Below are 14521 nucleotides of genomic sequence, written 5' to 3'. Positions count from 1 at the left end.
AGCCCATGGAGGAAGGATGAGGGGGTGTAGAGATTCCACCTGCAGCCCGTGGAGGACCCCACGCCAGAGCAGGTGGAGGCACCTGAAGGAGGCTGTGGCCCGTGGGAAGCCCACGCTGGAGCAAGTTCCAGGCCGGACCTGTGGACCCGTGAAGAGGGGAGCCCACGCCAGGGCAGGTTTGCTGGCAGGACTTGTGACCCCGTGGGGGACCCCACGCTGGAGCAGTTTGCTCCTGAAGGTCTGCACCCTGTGAGAGGGACTCCATGCTGGAGCAGGGGAACAATGAGAGGAGTCCTCCCCCTGAGGATGAAGAAGCGGCAGAAACACCGTGAGATGAACTGACCATAACCCCCATTCCCCGTCCCCCTGTGCCGCTGAGGGGGGGAAGGTTGAAGCCGGGAGTGAAGTTGAGCCCGGGAAGATGGGAGGGGTGGGGGGAAGTGTTTTGAGAGTTGATTTTATTTTCTCATTCATCTACTCTGTTTTGCCTAGTAATAAATCAGATGAATTCCCTCTCTAAGTTCAGTCTGTTTTGCTCGTGACGATAATTAGTGAGTGATCTCTCCCTGTCCTTATCTCGACCTACAAGCATTTCGTTATGCCTTTTCTCCCCTGTTTAGTGAATGAGGGGAGTGTGAGAGCGGCTCTGGTGGGCACCTGGCCCCCAGCCAGGCTCAACCCACCACATCTGCACATGCCTTCATAACCACAAAGTGTTTCTCAATGGTTCTTCCTTTTATGCAATACCTGTCTTTGTCAGAACCTTTCAGTAAGGCTGACCTGACTGTATGCAGACACCTGTGGTGCAATGGAGTTAGTTCCCTGTCCTCCTCTTGTAATCACCAGAATTGCTAGGTCATAGTTTGTCTCATTCTGAAGTATACATAGGCCAGAAAAAAAACCCTATTTTTCTGATATGACAGTTACAGTCATATTGGGGGAGTGGAGCTGGTTGGTTTTTTGTTTGTTTTTAACTGCATTATGTGGAAAATCTGAATAAAAAAAAATAAGAAAATGCAAATAAAAATTGTGATTCTGGGGCTGAGTGACTCCATTTTATTTTTATATTTTAATTTTAAAAATGGCCATTTGATTTCTTGGTCTATTGCACTCCCTAAACATCATAAGAATACATTTTTTAGCATCTAATATTATTTCTGTATTTCTATAGCTATAAATCAGGTCAGAAAACAGCAACATCAAAACCTTAAATCCTGTGCTGCACTTTATCAGAAAACCTTTTTTTCCAAGTAACCTTTAGATTGTACACGCATTTGTAACCATGTCAGGAGGAAAGAAACAGACATGACTTCTAACCTATTTTAGGAATGACAAATTGCAACATTACTTGATATCTTCATATCAAAGTCCAATATAGAGTCACTTAATGTATATTTTAACTCCAAGAAGTACATTGAAACACCCCATCTCAATACCATATAATGCACTGAATCTACCAAATTATGAATTTTAGATGTAGATTTCTTTGGACAGTGAAATTTTTCACTGAAGACATGATTCAAAACACACTGAAGGAAATGGGAAGTCTGGTCATTTGTTAAAATAGGGTTTGGATCATTCCCTCAGTCTGAAGAATAAAATAATCAATCCCAAAACAAAGTAATATTTCTGAAACAGGATGATATTTATTTTATAATATTGACTGCTGCCATCTACTCAGGGATTATAAACTGTTGTGCTTATCCAGTGAAACTAACTCTCCAACTTCTCTTTTAAGACTGTGATAGAAAGGAGGAAATTTATTCAGATAGATCTTTCTCAGCTATTATTCAAAAATTCATTTGAGGATATTACTTCTTCTACCCTTTGCAAAGTTATTCTTGGAATTCTACAGTAATTTAGGGACAAATGTTGATGCTGAGTTTTATAGTAATAGAGACATCTATAGTGTATCTATAGTGTGGGGAACATGATCATTAGTAGCAAGTTCTTGGAAAGAATGCAAAAATTTCTGCACAGATTTTGTGACTGCTGAATAGATGTCATAGTTCAAGGCAATGAATGAACTATGATTGAGAGTAGGAAGATCATTAGCCAGAGTTCAAGTTTCTGCTTCTCCTGCCATTGACTTGCTCCCTTAAGGATGATTCTTAAAGCAGGACTACCCTAAATTCTGGGAGACCTGAAACACTGAATGTGAACTTGCAAAGATTATAGACTATATAAAATCAGAGTGGAATCTGTTTTTAATTAATTGTCTGTACAGTTACTGCGTGTATAAACTACTGGAAAGTAACTATGTAGGCAATCCACAGTATTAAGCCTCTTAGGTCCTCCTTAACCAACACAGTGTCCTTCTGTTAAAAAGATCTCTGTCTTCCTGCCATCAAAAATAAAAAGGAAGAAATATGGCCCTGTGCTTCCTTGTATGCCAATAGCTCATTAAATGGGCATAAACCTTTGAACTGAACGGCCTATTTAAAGACATTAAGTCTTACATCTTTCACAAAACAAACTGAAAAGGCTCGACAAGTAGATAAAACCTTCCCAGTGAGATTCTGTGGACTGGCCAGCTACAGCACCATCAGGGAAGGAAACCACAGTGAGACCTACTGTCCTAAATTGCTTACAATTTTTCAAAGGCTTTACTGAGAGGCTGTGTTTTAAAGAGGAAGTATAGATCTGGTTCACATTTAGAATCTGTGTATCATCTCATACCTCGCCTTTTAGAGTACCATCAAGATTTCTAATCCACCAAACTTTAGGATGTCAATGGCATGTCAGTGAGACATGTTTATGTAGATAAATTCAATGAAGTAGTATCAGTTCTGTCTATACAGTGTGATAGCAGGAAACGATAAGAGGGGTTTCACTGTTCTTCTACTCGTCTCTCTCTTGTTTGCGTTCCTGAATTCTGTTTTTTTCTATTTTTTAGAGAAAGTGGTATCAACTAATAAACTAGTTATCATGGTACCTTGAAGAACAGTGAATAATCAATCATACATATATATGACTGCTATGTATAGACATGCATGTGAATAAAGGTAAAAAAAGAAAAAAATAGATATAGGGTATCAATATTCAAAGGAGAGGAAATACTGGTCTTAAAATTCCTGAGAAACTTTTGAGCTGATAGTGTATATGCATTTTGATGCAAAATTTAAATATATATGCAGATTATTTTCACAAAAAGTATTTCCCTATCTGCTGACACTTTTGTCATCTTCAACCACTATCTCCACAAATACTTTTTTTCTCCATCCATGCACTTAATCATAGACCTCTTAAAACTTCCAGTCTCTGTCAGACTTTATTAATTGGACTTGCCCTTCTTCTATTTTTTTTGTCCAAATCCTCCCTCAGTCTCTTGGTTTACACAGTTGATATATCTATATTAATGTATTTTCTTTCAGAATAGATGACAGAACTTTTTTTTTTAAGATTTCTTTTAATTTCTCACTGAATTTTACCAGTCTCTAGACAGATAAACATATACTTCAAATTCCATTTCATCTCAGTGTGCAGTTTCTCCAGTTTTGCATTCGCATCTTTGATTCTGCATGGTTAGGATTATTCTTTTGTTCCAACTCATGATCTCTACACAAATCTTATCTGCCCATCCAAATAATTTTTACTTTTTTCACTTTGAAAATCTTGAAAAACAAACATACCCATTTTCATATACGGCTGAAATGAAATCCTTGTAACAATTCTCATAGCTATGATTATATTTTTTTTTTCTCTTCTGACTAAATATCTGGTGCATAGGTATCCCATCCATTCTCCACCTTATATGAAAAATCCCGGACATAAAGAGAGATGCTTGGAGACTGAAAAGACATACAGAGCACATCATTCAGAAAGGAATGAAGGAGGACTCAGGATGCTATAAGCTGTGCAAACTCTCCTTAGACCGTGGAAAGAATATGGAGCATGTCCTCTTGGAATATTCTTTTAAATATGGAAAGAAGGTAGTGGTCATCAGGAGCAATCAGCAGGAATTTACCAAAGCAAAATCACACCTGACCAAGAGCAATGCCTTTGACGATGAACTGATTGCCTCTTTGGATGAGCTGAGAGCAGCAGGTGCAATAGTTAAATCCAGTTACCAGTAACAAGTGGTCTTCCCCAGGACTCAGTACTGAGGCCAGTTCTCTTGAATATCTTGATTAACTGTCTGGTTGTGGGGATTGAGTGCACCCTCAGTAAGTTTGCAGATGGCACCAAGTTGTGCAGGAGTGTTGATCTGCTGGAGGGTAGGAAGGCTCTGCAGAGGGAACTGGACAGGCTGGATCGATGGGCCAAGGCCAACTGTATAAGGTTCAACAAGGCTCAGTGCCGGGTCCTGCACTTGGGTCACAACAACCCCAGGCAACACTGCTACAGGCTTGGGGAAGAGTGGCTGGAAAGCTGGCCAGTGGAAAAGGACCTGGGGGTGTTGGTCAACAGCTGTCTGAACATGAGCCAGCAGTGTGCCCAGGTGGCCAAGAAGGCCAACAGCGTCCTGGCTTGTATCAGCAATAACGTGGCCAGCAGGACTAGGGAACTGATGGTGCCCCTGTACTTGGCACTGGTGAGGCTGCACCATGAGTACTGTGTAAGTTTTGGGCCCCTCACTGCAAGAAGGACATTGAGGTGCTGGAGTGTGTCCAAAGAAGGGCAACAAAGCTGGTGAAGGGTCTAGAGCACAAGTCTTATGAGGAGCGGCTGAGGGAACTGGGGTTGTTTAATTTGGAGAAAGGGAGGCTGAGGGGAGACCTTATTGCTCTCTATACCTACCTGAAAGGAGGTTGTAGCCAGGTGGGTGTTGGTTTCTTCTCCCAAGTAACAAGCAATAGGACAAGAAGAAATGGCCTCAAGTTGTGCCAGGGGAGGCTTAGGTTGGATATTAGGGAAAATTTCTTCACCAAAAGAGTTATCAAGCACTGGAACAGGCTGTCCAGGAAAGTGGTTGAGTCACCACCCCTGGAGGTACTTTAAAGATGCATAGATGTGGTGCTTAGGGACATGGTTTAGTGGTTGGACTTGGCAGTGCTAGGTTAATGGTTGAACTTGATGATCTTAAATGTCTTTTCCAATCTAAATGGTTCTATGATTCTATATTTCTATATACCATGACTTTTCCAAAGCTTTTTAGATGGACTCTCAGTGTAGTGCCATGAAGCTGAGGAACATGGCCTGGGAGAGCAAACTCTGAAGGCAGCTGAATTGGCTTATGTAAAGAGCAGCAATTACTAGCAAATCACCTGGGCTGAAGTTTGCTTTGTCAAAAAAAAAAAAAAAAAAGAGTTTTGGCTAAATTATTTTTCATGTTTTAGTGCAGTTATACAACCAGCAGATAAAGTCCTTCAGACAGCAAATGCTATATCTCTACTGATGGGTTCATACTTATAATGTTAGATGTTCTTTAGTGTAAACAAGGTCTAAATAATGTTAGCAACCAGTCCTGTTATACTCATATTTCAGGAGCAGAAAGTAACCTTTCTAAACAGGTACAACCTTTGAATATTTTGGTTTTGCTTTACAAATAACTGCTCCAGAAATCCATCAGGGTGGTAAAGCTAATGATGATTTGCCACTTGAGATTTTTGAACTTTAGTAGAGAATTGTTGAATAAGGACACCACTTGAAATGGCCATATGTTGGGTTGTGTATGCTAAAAACTTCCTCAGGCCTTTTCAACCTCTGGATAGAAGATAATCAGGCAAGATGATTAATCTCTTCAACAACAATACCTAATGCATACCACCATTTGTGACAGAAATTCTATTAACTGAGCTCACTCCTTTGGAAATCAAAATTCTTTTAAATAACCAGGAGTTGTTTCCAAAATTTCCCAGTATGGCAAGGTACAGAAAAAGCTCAAAAGAGAACTTTTTTCTTTTTTTTTTTTTTCCTTCATGCTGTACTAATGCCTAAATCAGGGCATTACATTTATATGGGAAATGGATGGATAAAATTTACCTCTGTCATTTGCATCATCTAGTTTCCTAGTTAGTTTCTTAATGGTGATGGGGAAGATGAATTCCATGCTAGAAAAAGAATACTTTTGCAAATGATGATAGAAGCTGGTGACCCGGCTTTAATCTTAACAGAATCACACTGTAAATAACTCTGTCAGAATTCATTCCAGGTCATAGAGAAAAACTAGTCAATAAAAGCTTGGGTTTGCATTTTTTTTTTCTCCCAATGCAAGCTATTTCAAATACATAAGATTTTATACAGTAAAAATAGAGTAAATCCTGCCAGTCAACTGTTGGAGCTTTTTCATGATTGAAGACATAATAAAGCAAGAAACTGTCAAGCTATTTTATGAATAGGTTATTTAATGAAGTAAGCCATTTTTATTGTAATAGATTATTTGTGAACCAGTACAGGTTTCTACAAATGTATAATTTAGCTGTGAATGGTTCCCATGAAAAAATTAAATGAAATGCAGTCTGTAAGTGTTCTTAGACTTCTGTGGTTATTCTCTATTGCCATTTTTCATTCCAGTGTAGGACTGCTCACCTCAGTGACACATAATCTTTTTTAGTATTGCATAACTGAAACTCTTAAAATGACAAAATAAGCAAATGAGTGATGAATAACAAATGAACACAGAATGCAGCTGTACACAAGAAAAATGAATATTTTTAATGAGAATATTAATTCCCTGAATATTGGTAAGAACAGCCTGTTTGTATATAATTATTCAGAAAATGAACAATTAAATGTACAAAAATGTCTAAGTGGAAGTTGAATGCATCTGTCTAAAGGTGACTTCTGTATTATTCAGACAGTTCCAATCCTTAATGTTTATACTTCATTGAACATGTTATTTTTTTTGCATTTGACTTTGAGCAGTAGGTAGGAGAGTTCCCCTCTTTATGAACTAGAATACAGCGAGAATACTCATTTCACAGTGACAAATAAGGCAGTTAGTTGTGACATAAATAGCTGCTAGCTGCTAGCACTGTTTTGTTAGATAGCTATGAAGGAACCACTACAAACTGTTATGCTTTTACAAAGTTGCCAGCTACACTTTTTATGAGCCCGGATTGCTCTTTATGAGTATAATAAAAGCAGACTAGCATTCATGTGTGTCTTTGATCGTGTTCGGTGCAGGCAGTGTAATACTGGAAACATAATGAGGTCTGCAAGAGTTCCCTTTGTACAGCTGAGTGGCTGTACTCTTTTTAATTGTTACTTTTTCTCATTATAACTTTAAATAAACAAAAAATACATAGAAATACTAAGTATGTGAATTTTTGATATTTTATTAATTTTAAGCAAGGTAACGCCAATGACCTCAGAAATTATTGATTAACTGGGGGCTTTTGTTGATGTTTTAACCTCACCACTTGAAATGTATTGCATACTGCTATCATACAAAATATTTCTCAGGAAAAGTTGTCAGTGAACCCATTTTATTTTATGAGGTCTTTTTTTCTCCCCCATTATCTCAGTCAAGAAAAGGAAAACCAAGCTTGTACATCTTGAATTGTTTTACCTGTAGATGTTTGTACTTCATATTTGGTCCTAGAGCAAGCTGCTTCAGAGCTTTAAATTAAAGCACTAGTATATGAGGCCTCACAAGATGATTGCCAAGTAAGTTCAGTTGGGTTCACTTTTTGTGTCTTCAAACCACAAATTCTCCCTTAGGCATCCTACAAGAGGGAAGACATACTGCAATATTAATATCAGGCTAAATAAATTCATATTGCTTCTAATTACAGCAGTGATTTACAATATAAAATAATATTCACAACAAGACCATAACTATGAATGCCTGATTTCCATTTATACTATTTTTCTAATAATGTGTGAGGTGAATCTAATTATTGACTGCAAATGTCCCTTTAAGGAAAATGGGTCCACCTGAGAGTAAACACCTTGCAGAGATAGCCCACGACTGCATTCTGGATCTCCATTGACTGCAGAAGGCATATAAAGCAGTCAGCCTCCTAGCTTTAGTGACTCTGGTAGGTGACCTAAATTAAATGTAATGAATGCCCCACTACTGGTTCACAAGCTACCAAGTCTTCATGATTCTGAATTACTTTGTATTATAAGTAAAAAATAAATTTAATTTGAAGCAGATTTATACTACTGATGCAGATTAAAAATTATACCCGTGTAATTTTGTTTTTACTTATTTCCTATAAAGTGCTCTTACCTCCCACTAAGTCTGATAAATACTCAGTTATATGAAGCACTTCAGAGATCTTGCAAAGATTGACCTCTCTTCAAACCTCTTTGCAGAATATCCAAACTTCTTAATACTTAGTGGTATGTGGTCAGAATTACAGTTTTTATTACACTAATTACATGTTGCAGAAGAATATGTTATGAGCGACTTACTGAAAAGGAGATGTGGATGTGACAGTCGGTTCAATATATCACTTCAATTATTACAACAGTCAAAGCAAATGTATAGTAAACACAACTATGTGGTCATTTTGGCACAAGCAAAAGCCACTGAAAAAGGTGTTAATTCAATTTCATGAGATTAGTATAGCTGGATCAATAGAGTCTGACAGTGCTGTCTCTAGACTTGGAGAGTAACTAAAATTTTCACTTTTATGTATACCACCTCATCAATTTTTCTTACTGATGAATTAAAAAAGGCAAACAGATAATCCTTCATACTTCATATTTTGTAAAATTTTTATTCCTCTCTCCTAGATAGTCCTTAATCTGCTTTGTGCTTAAACTTGGACATAGTATCTTCTGAAAGGCACATAATAGCTAACTGTGTGAGGAGATCATGTATTTTTATGCATGCATGACAATCATTATGATTGTAAAGAAGAATATACTGATACAATTTATGAAGAAAGTATCTTAAAAATAATAATTGTAATTCAAAATGTAATGTGATTATTTGAATAATTGGTAACATGTTAGTGGAAGAGTTTTATAGAACATGTGATGGGTTGAGCCTGGCTGGGGGCCAGGTGCCCACCAGAGCCGCTCTATCACTCCCCTCATTCACTAGACAGGGGAGAAAAGGCATAACGAAATGCTTGTAGGTCGAGATAAGGACAGGGAGAGATCACTCACTAATTATCGTCACGAGCAAAACAGACCAAACTTAGAGAGGGAATTCATCTAATTTATTACTAGGCAAAACAGAGTAGAGGAATGAGAAAATAAAATCAACTCTTAAAACACTTCCCCCCACCCCTCCCATCTTCCCGGGCTCAACTTCACTCCCGGCTTCAACCTTCCCCCCCTCAGCGGCACAGGGGGACGGGGAATGGGGGTTATGGTCAGTTCATCTCACGGTGTTTCTGCCGCTTCTTCATCCTCAGGGGGAGGACTCCTCTCATCGTTCCCCTGCTCCAGCATGGAGTCCCTCTCACGGGGTGCAGACCTTCAGGAGCAAACTGCTCCAGCGTGGGGTCCCCCACGGGGTCACAAGTCCTGCCAGCAAACCTGCCCTGGCGTGGGCTCCCCTCTTCACGGGTCCACAGGTCCGGCCTGGAACTTGCTCCAGCGTGGGCTTCCCACGGGCCACAGCCTCCTTCAGGTGCCTCCACCTGCTCTGGTGTGGGGTCCTCCACGGGCTGCAGGTGGAATCTCTACACCCCCTCATCCTTCCTCCATGGGCTGCAGGGGGACAGCCTGCTTCACCATGGCCTTCACCACGGGCTGCAGGGGGATCTCTGCTCCGGCGCCTGGAGCTCCTCCTCCCCCTCCATCTGCACTGACCTTGGTGTCTGCAGAGTTTCTTACATCTTCTCACTCCTCTCTCTGGCTGCAAAAGCTCTCTCTCTCTAAGTGTTTTTCTTCTTCTTAAATATGTTATCACAGAGGCGCTGATTGGCTTGGCCTTGGCCAGCGGCGGGCCCGTCTTAGAGCCGGCTGGCATTGGCTCTGTCAGACACAGGGGGAGCTTCTAGCAGCTTCTCACAGAAGCCACCCCTGTAGCCCCCCCGCTACCAAAACCTTGCCACGCAAACCCAACACAAACATCATCACCTATATTTTGGAAGTGAAAATTTTGAATAAGAAAATTTGAGCATATTCAACTCTTTTCAAAAGGTATTTAAACTGTTTCATGCTATGTGAACCATTAATTACTAGGCATTGTTGATAGTGACTATTAGTGTGCACTAGTGAATAAATATATTGGTAATTAGAATACTACATAGAACAAAGTGGTGAAACATATTTGTTTTGGAGATAATAGCATCTTAGCCTGAAAGTCCTGTAAAATAAAGAGCATTTCAATACATATGTGAAAAAAGTGTATTTTCTTATATACAAAATTTATACTGATTTATTTGAATATACGGTGATCTGTTATATTTCTGGAAAATAAAGTCTTCATGAAAATGGTGTCTTTGAAAGCATTATTTTTCTTCCCAACTTGTTAATTTATTAGAATAATACTCTTCTGCCAATTAAGTTTATTTTTTTAAATGATTGTGCACTTAATATTGGTATTTGAATGTCCATGTTGTTATTGAGAGAGAAAAGAAAATAACCTGCATAAGGCCATAGAGTTCCCAAAGGATGCTCTCATTAGGTGAGACACAAGTGTCTGGACCATGTTCAAAAAAGCCAAACCAAACTAACTAAAAAGCCAAACCAACCAACCAAAGAAACAAACAAAACAAACAACAACAACAAACCCCGCCTCCCAAAACACTGATAAAAAACTTAAAAGTTGTTGTATTAAAACAGAAAAAAAATTACATAGAAAATAATTTCAAAATTGGCTGTTAAAATGTAATAGTTACAAAATGTGTATTTCTTAAGGCTGCTGTTTCATTATTCACTTCTCAGAGACATGATTTGCAAACTTAACTCTCCATTAAAGTCACTATGTAGCCCTCTCCCACTCTCCCATTCACCCATGGCCACAGTAACACACACACCTACTTCACTATTGAGAGAAATCTTTAATAAAAAAACCCTCCCTTTTTTCACACATACTTCTGCATATTTTTCCTCAGTTTCCACATTAGAGGCATATACCACAGACTGCTTCAACAGTGATTTTTAATATACTATATTTATACTAGTTCATTTTATGTGATATCTTTATTGCTTATTGAATGCATATTCTTTCCAAGATACAACTCTAAGATAAAATTTTTACCAATATATTTTCAATTGTTTCTAATTTTGAATGTTCGTAAGTATATTTGAAATATTTCCACTAACTTTTAAAGTCATAATTTTAGTTGGTTTAATAATGTTCTTCACTGTAAGGGGCTGCATCATATATCATTGCCATGAAAGTCTCTACATTCAAATTACTAAACACGCCTTGTAAGCCTGCTGGTGGCAAAGATACCTGATGACATGAAAAGCATTTATTAGAGCCTTTCATATTGTATCTGTACTAATATTAAATTGGTTTAGAGTGATTTGTAGCAGAAGCGGCCTGTTGTTTTGCCAGCAGAGAGGAACAACAGGCAGATATTGAGTCTGCAGTTGTCAAACACACAGGCTATCTTTTTGATCTATATGTAGAACTAATACTAATCAAAAGAATTTCTTTTTTTTTCATTTCTAGAATATTCATAAATCACAGTCTTATCTCTTTGGTTATATGACGTGTTTTGAAAAAATATCTTAATGCTATGAATTCAACTACTTTAATTTGGTTTTGTTTCTTAGGGTTTTTTTAAAATACTTATAACTGCTATTAGTGAAATTTGCACCTTATAAAGTTATTTATTTCTCTTATGTTCTACATATTTGACAATTTCCCAGTCATGCCATGAAGCAAAACACCTAAACTAGTTTAGTAATCTTTCAATTGAAAAAGGAACTTCCCCATTTGCAAATTTTCCTCCAAAGAGATATCATCCTTGTGCCTTTGAAGCAATGTTAGGGCAGCTGCTTCCCTCCTACTTTGTTATAGTTGTACAGTTATCTCATTTTTCAAAATTTAAGATAAGTAGCTTTAAGGCCATCAAGAAAACAGAAAGGTAGCTGTTGGCTTTTCCATGTATACTGACAACGTCCATTAGAAAATCTAGTTTTCCTAAAGCATTCACTGATACAGTTAAAATCAGAACAAATACCAATGTTAATTATTGCACTGATTTTTAACTGCTTCATACAGAACAGCAAAACTAGAGTCCAATTTAGAGACAGAAAGAGCCTGTAAGATTATGTTCATTTGAAGGAACTTAGAAATTCAACACACTTAAGTAGAGACTTAGGAGCTCAGTTCAGTTGCTTAAACATGGCCATCTGGCACCATTTGAGATGCACAAAATATTAAAAAAAACTGCAGGGCACAGGTAAGTAAGAAAGAATATATGGGAAACCTGCCCTTTTGGAGAGGCAGCTGGAGGCCAGGCAGGATGATCTAAGGAGTCCCAAATGATACTAAAACCCACCTACAACTTGAAAAATATACTGTGTCCCCTATTGTCTACTAAGGAAGCTTGGATATCTTCCTCATTTGCAGACTCCTACAATAGAAGCCTAATCTGAGCTGACTTAATCTTGAGGCGAATACCTCATAAAGCTCATAGTATTATTTAACTCCTGTTAACTGCTATTTAACTCCTCAGCTTTGTCATGTCTGCCAACATTTCTTCTCTCCTGTAATGATAGTTACATGTCATCTTGTTAGCCATATTCTTAAATCTTGGAGGAAGATCAAAATATGCTGCAATACTCCTGAGGAATAAAAAAGAATTATTCTAGACAGTATCTAGTACAGCTGTCATGCCTAACGATAAGAAATTACTTAAAATTGGCTGTATCCTGCAGAGCACCTATATCTTACATTAAAAAAGTTAGAACAGATATTTTTGTGTTGTCCTTTCCAGGACCCTGTGTGCAAAATATTTAATCTGCAGATGAGGGGACAGGGTTAGGGGGAAACATAGCGAATTAAATAGTACATTCAGTCTTCATGCAGGATTCTTGTTCCAGGGCCAGATTCAGTTCACTAAATGTAGATATATGTATCAGACCCAAACACCCTGTTTAGTTAACAGAGGAAGCAGGCAGGCTTAGAGAGACAATAATCACACTCCAAAAAAAGATATGATATGATATGATATGATATGATATGATATGATATGATATATCTGAACAACCTCTCTAAAGTGTTATTTTCTCTCTGTTGTCAATTAAGGAGACAAGTAATTATCTCAGATGTGGAAATCATAGAATCACAGAATTGTTTAGGTTAGGAAGGACCCATAAGATCATAGAGTTCAATCACTAACTTAACACTGCCAAGTCCAACCACTAAACCACATCCTTAAAAGTGCCACATCTACACATCTTTTAAATACCTCCAGGGATGGTGACACAACCACTCCCCTGGGCAGCCTGTTCCAATGATTAACAACCCTTTCAGTGAAGAAATTTTCCTTAATATCCAACCTAAACCTCCCCTGGTGCAACTTGAGGCCATTTCCTCTTGTCCTATCACTTGTTACTTGGGAGAAGGAACCAACACCCACCTGGCTACAACCTCCTTTCAAGTAGTTGTAGAGAGCGATAAGGTCTCCCCTTAGCCTCCCTTTCTCCAGACTAAACAACCCCAGTTCCCTCAGCCGCTCCTCATAAGACTTGTGCTCTAGACCCTTCACCAGCTTTGTTGCCCTTCTTTGGACACACTCCAGCACCTCAATGGCTTTCTTATAGTGAGGGGCCCAAAACTAAACACAGGGCTCAAGGTGTGGCCTCACCAGTGCCAAGTACAGGGGGTACAATCGCTTCCCTAGTCCTGCTGGCCACACTATTTCTGATACAAGCCAGGATGCTGTTGGCCTTGTTGGCCACCTGGGCACACTGCTGGCTTATGTTCAGACAGCTGTTGACCAACACCCCCAGGTCCTTTTCTGCCAGGCAGCTTTCCAGCCACTCTTCCCCAAGCCTGTAGCAGTGTTGCCTGGGGTTGTTGTGACCCAAGTACAGGACCCGACACTGAGCCTTGTTGAACCTTATACAGTTGGCCTTGGCCCATCGATCCAGCCTGTCCAGATCCCTCTGCAGAGCCTTCCTACCCTCCAGCAGATCAACGTTCCTGCACAACTTGGTGTCATCTTACTGAGGGTGCACTCGATCCCCACAACCAGACAGTTAATCAAGATATTCAAGAGAACTGGCCTCAGTACTGAGCCCTGGGAAACACCTCTTGTGACTGGCCACCAACTGGATTTAACTCCATTCACCACAACTCTTTGGGTTCAATCATCCAGCCCATTTTTTACTCAGGAAATATTATGCCCATCCAAGACATGAGCAGCCAGGTTCTCCAGGAGAATGCTGTAGGAAATGGTGTCAAAAGATTTACTAAAGTCCAGGCAGACACATCCACAGCCTTCCCTCCTCCACTAAGTGGGTCACCTTGTCATAGAAGGAGATCAGATTAGTTAAGGAGGTCCTGTCTTTCATAAACCCATGCTGACTGGGCCTGATCACCTGGTTGTCCTGTATATGCTGCGTGATGGCACTCAAGAAGATCTGCTCCATAACCTTCCTCATCACTGAGGTCAGACTGAGAGGCCTGTAGTTCCCTGCATCCACCTTCCATCCCTTCTTGTAGATGGCCATCACATTTTCTAACAAATTCTAGTCAACTGGGACC

This window comes from Grus americana, chromosome 1, assembly GCF_028858705.1.
Source record: "Grus americana isolate bGruAme1 chromosome 1, bGruAme1.mat, whole genome shotgun sequence".
Lineage (NCBI taxonomy): Eukaryota > Metazoa > Chordata > Aves > Gruiformes > Gruidae > Grus > Grus americana.
Note: the sequence above shows the minus strand (reverse complement) of the source record.